The sequence below is a fragment of the Glandiceps talaboti genome, chromosome 6 (assembly GCF_964340395.1).
Source record: "Glandiceps talaboti chromosome 6, keGlaTala1.1, whole genome shotgun sequence".
NCBI lineage: Eukaryota > Metazoa > Hemichordata > Enteropneusta > Spengelidae > Glandiceps > Glandiceps talaboti.
Genome location: NC_135554.1, coordinates 15,140,592 through 15,146,288, shown reverse-complemented (window position 1 = coordinate 15,146,288; position 5,697 = coordinate 15,140,592).

The window sequence follows — 5,697 nt, the reverse complement described above, 5'->3', positions numbered from 1 at the left end:
AGGAAGTAGGATTTCTGGAATGAAATAACAGCTCACAAGTTTATCCTTTGGCAAGTTTTGATAAGACCATTCTGTCATGTTTACTAAAGTCTGGTGGATTTTATAGTTGTCCTTTCTCTTTAAGACAGATTCTCACTACCGCAAACTCCTGTATCTGGTTGCAACGCTGGGCTGGTCAAAGAAACACAGTGCAGCAAATGGATGTCTTTCAACTTAAATTCAGCGAATAATTCTTAAGAATCTGAGATTTTCGACAGATGTAGATAACATGATGGAGATTTCTTCAGAGAATTTGAAGTTTCCTGATAAATGGGCCATCAAATCCCAGAGTTTATGTAGGGGCCAATTTAGCTTTATTTCTTAGACACTCTTATCATATCTATGTCACATTATTGTCAGTATCAAAAGAGGTAGCACTGCAAAGTTTCAGACATTTTTTTTCAAAAATGACAGGTGATGACATTTCCTAGCTCACTTTATATGTTGATGATATTTTCAGCCCTTTTCAGCATGAGGTATTTAGTACACTAATGAAATGGTGACAATCAACCTACTACTGCAGAGCAGTCTTTACCCTGTTCTGGTACCTTTACCCCAGTACCTGACTGCCTTCTCCTCTCCCATAGTAAACTTTTGAGTATGTTCAGAGGCATACAAAATACAACAATTTTATCTTGTAGTTGCTTAGCAACTGATAGTTGTCATAGACTGTTGTTCCATAGTAACTGATAGTTGCCATAGACAGTTGTTGCTAGGCTAGCCACAAAACAGACATTATCACATTCTTGTGTATTGAAAAGTGATCAGGAAAGGGTCAACAGGCATTGATCTATCAACTCACTGCATTCCTGACAAACGTCCCTAAGACTTCCTTGTGGTCTGTCAATCATATGTTACTCAGTCAGATTCCTTCAACTTTGCGTAGACTCTCAACTGTATGGAAGAGAAGCCCATAACTGACCAACCATTCAGACTATTTTGATACTTCTCAGCATGAAAAATAGTGAAAAAAGTATTTCATTTCACATATTCTTACCGATATTCTTACATCGTGTTTATCTTCATCTCCATCCAGCCTCAGGCTAGAAGGCTGGGGGCAGATATAAATACCTAAGTGTAAGAATATTGTGAGTATATGTGATACGGAAATTACTTTTCAAAGGAAACTACACTTCTTGTTACAGATAATTGTATGCACTCTACCCATAAGAAATTATTAAGTTTATGTCTCTAACAAGTCCTTGCACAGATAATATTAAGTACATGTTTCCACTGAGTCATTATAGAAATGATATTGAACTACATATTTCTACCAAGTCGTTGCCTTTGCTTTATTTGAGATTGTGTTTATTACTCTGTCATGGGTATATGAAAGTTAAATCGTCCATTGCCTGTCACAGTGTGATAAGTTAAATTGACCATTGCCTGTCACAGTGTGATAAGAAACAGGCAAATAGTCGACAGAATGCAAAGATAAACAGCTGATAAATTATAACCCTTATTACAATAGTTTACATCCGTATTCATTATTTTTGCAAGGATTTATTTTCAAATTTTTCATCCCAAGTTTTCCAAAATTCCAGTCATAGTATACATTCATACATAACAGAGAAATCTGTGGTGGTCTGAGAATAAATGTAAAAATCACATACCAAAGATACAGCAAGATATTAAAGTGTTGACGTATTCAAAGTATACTTGATATGTTGTGTACGTAACATCCAGCTGCCAACAAAACTACAGTGACTGATCCAGTGTAGTTGGAATATGGTTGTCAGCTAGGGAGTCGTAGTTGAAATATTGTAGTTAGCTAGGGGGTTGTAGTTGAAATATGGAAGTCAGCTAGGGGGTTGTAGTTGAAATATGGTAGTGGCAGCTAGTGGATCTCAGTTGAACTATGGTTGTTGGCTAGGGGTTTTCTCAAAAACTATGTTACATTGCAGTCAGGGGGTTTCTCTTCCGACAGTTAGTAGTTAGTGAAGGATATCTCACAAAGTTGTAGTCAGCTAGGGTGTTTCTCTGATAATACGATAGTCAGCTAAGAGTTTCTCTTTGTGTGATCATGTCTGTGACATGGTGGTGCTACCTCCCACATCTTAATCTTTCCAAAAAAAATCACTCTAGCTTATAAATAAATGGCTCTTTTCATAAAAAAAAAAAGCTCTAGGAATCAATTGGAAATGCACACACATCAAAAGAATTGACATGAAAAAATATGTGTTGTCTTGTGTGTTTTTCATTACTTTAGTCAGGATTCAGGACGCACAAAACAGAAAACAATATGGGTCACATCATTGGCGAAAGGTAACGCTAGTGTGACCTTATGAAGTCATACCAGGGACGTACAGAGTACCTTTTCTATATATGTCAAATTACGCAAACTAATAATGTAGGACAGTGTTGTCATAGTTACTGTGTCTTAGCAGACAAGGACGCCATTTCAGTCAGGAATTTTTCAATTCGTTGATTCGCAAAGTCTATCCGTAAACATAAACATAACCCCAATCCAAAGATAAAGACCAACAGAGAGACAAAAGGATTAGTAAAAGTAATGATTATGTAAAAATATACAAACCAGTGTTGTATGTGTTTGAAGTGAATGACTTGAACTCTGACCTGATGCAGATTACTGTAAATACGTAGTGAGCGTACTTTACAATTTAGCATATATGTAGATATTTAATGAAAGTACATAGACCTTGAAAAAAAAAACATTTTTGTAAGAAGAGAGACAAACCATCAGCTGCAGATATATATTATATATATTATATATAACATAATTTGTATATTGTGATTCTGTTTTAGCATTACCAGATATGTTCGTTTCTTTCTATTTCCTCCAGTAGCTGACTTTTAACCTTTATGCAGCAGAACGTGAGCTGTTTGTTTTCATAGTTTCTTGTTTTAAAGTAACAACCACTGTGTTATGTGTCTCCTATAAAAAAAGCAGCTAGTAACAGACTGTAAATACAGCTCATTTTTAATATTAGTTGTGTGATACAACACCTGGTCAGATGTTCATAGGCTGGATCATCTGGGCATCGTCGCAAACCACAGCCCCTTTTACGGCACCGTCGAAACGTGCTGTAAGGATATATCTCGTTATATCAATCTCGTATCTCATAAGAACATATCTCTGATATCTCGTTATTTCAAAGTGTAACAGAAGAAATAACAGCTCTGGTTTGCGAGAATGCATCTGGGTTGAGTGGCCAGGTGTGTTTAAACACATGGGTTGAGTACCAAGGTGTTTTGACACAGTAGACAGTTAGGATTTTCACAGCTCTTGTTTTCTACTTTCGTAGTTTATATGTACATAAATTTTATCATAGTTGAGGTTTTAAAGAAAGATATTGTTTGCATCTCATAAAATGAACATTTTCTTTGTATCATTCAAACAAAAAGAGATTTTTAAGGAAAGTATAAGAGTTACATGACACACAACCTGAATAGTACATAAACCAAGCTAACGTATATAAAGTTGTCTTTTTACAGTTAGAACTTTATTTTCTTCAGGTCTGTGTGTGTGTGTGTTTTTAAAACTATAGTTGATTCCATGGCAAGTGTCACCTTGTGCAAACTGCTAAAGATCTTTTTTTTTCAATAACTGCAGTGTCCTAGTGTTATACAGACAGTAAATATTGAAATGTTTGTTCAGTATGTTGTGTACCCATTCATATCATATATACTGTATAGTGGTTATGTATTAATTCTGAACACCAGGGGGCAGCACTTTTTAGAGAGTCAGAGGTCATGACAGATCTCCTTTGCTAACACTACATGTTTAGAATGATAATTACACCATGACCTGATTTACTTACCCAAGACAAATAATTATCGTTGGGGGGGCTCCACCGCACTGCTGTCATTTACATGTAGCATTGTGTGGAGTGCAAACAACGACAACCTCTTTTAGTCTATACTTGCCCCTACTCAGTGAAGTAATGTTATTGCTAGCCTTGCCATGTGGACATGTTGACTATTGTGTTCCCTCATGCCTAGCATTTTGCTAATGTTTTTTTTTTGTTTCTTTAATGAACCTTTGGCTAGAAAGTTGGTACAAATTCTTTTTTGGGGGTTTTGAAATTTACCAGCTGTAAGAAGACATCGATAGCGTCACCACATTAGAACCAATCAGAGGAGAGTAGAGATGTAACATGTAAACATGATTAGCATATCATAAACACTACTGTGTCTTATAGGCATGGCGGGAGACAATAGTCAAAATCTCCAAATGGTGGGATTATAGGCACCAAAAAAAGCACATTGCTTGAAATGCACCCTTCTAAAATATACCAGCTCTAGTCAACTTGTTCAGGACAATTATCTTAATATTATCTCAAAGTGGCCATTTCCTAATAGATATATTAGGCATTGTACATGTAATACACCATGTGCACAGTACGTAATTATCACGTACACAACAATCGCGTACAGTACGTAATTATCATGTACACAACAATCGCGTACAGTACGTAATTATCACGTACACAACAATCTCATACAGTACGTAATTATCAAGTACATAACAATTGTGCACAGTACGTAATTAATGAGTACATAACAATTGTGCACAGTACGTAATTAATGAGTACATAACAATTGTGCACAGTACGTAATTAATGAGTACAAAACAATTGTGCATAGCACACATTGATCAAGTATGCAACAATCTGTTACTTTTCCAGTTAGTGTAAATAGTGCAAGATCATGTCTAAATGTCAAATAAAAATGATGATTTGGCTTAAATTGGAAATCTGTGACTTGGCTTTAGTAACTATCCTGAACTGTGGATATTGACTACTACCTTTACTTAGATGTTGAAAACTTATGCTAAAATGTTTGTGCTTTGTACAAGTAACACTATAATTTCTGTTTGCCAACACCTAGAATCCATCTAAAACCAGTATCTGCCCAAAGACTGTGCACCCTTTTATCACAATTTTTTGTACATATGGATAAATCATCCTTTTGGGAAGGGTTACACAGGGAAGTTAGAAGTCACAGAGCGAGACTGGCATTGGAAGTTACTCCCACAATTAAATGTTTTATATGTATTCAAAGTTATCAGGATTAGCAGAGCTTTAATGTTACTAATCATGTGTCTAATACTATGGACATAAACCAGTAGTTGTTAAACTTACAACCAGTGTCTCAGAGAGATCCTCGACTTCAAGACTTCAGTTACACAGATTTATTAACAAAATGAAGTTTTAAAATGTTCAAGAATATTAACAATACTGCCCAATACAGAAGCATTATTGTGAAATGATAACGTTCAAAAAAAAATATTACTGTTCTAAAAAAAATGTACCTCTTATTGCCATGAAATGTTGAGTTCAAAGCATTTTTGAATTATTTTTGAAGAAAAACTATGGAACTTGTCATGTAGGAAAATGATATACACATTGGAAATAAAGTGGAGAGAGTCGAAATGTACTCATGAGCAGCTGAATTACATTGCGTGTTTGTGTAATCTATCATTCATGTGTTTATTTCCAACCCATTGAGTGTTCATTCAACCTACCTTGTACCTTCCACCACCATCATTAAGTAATGTCTCATGATTATGGAGATTTCATTTTGTGGAAGATTTTGTTTCATGTAATTTTCTTGGTACTGACATTATGTAACATGTGCTAAATGGGTTGTTTGGTAGTCACAATGTTTTAATTCACTACCCTCATTCAACCGTGA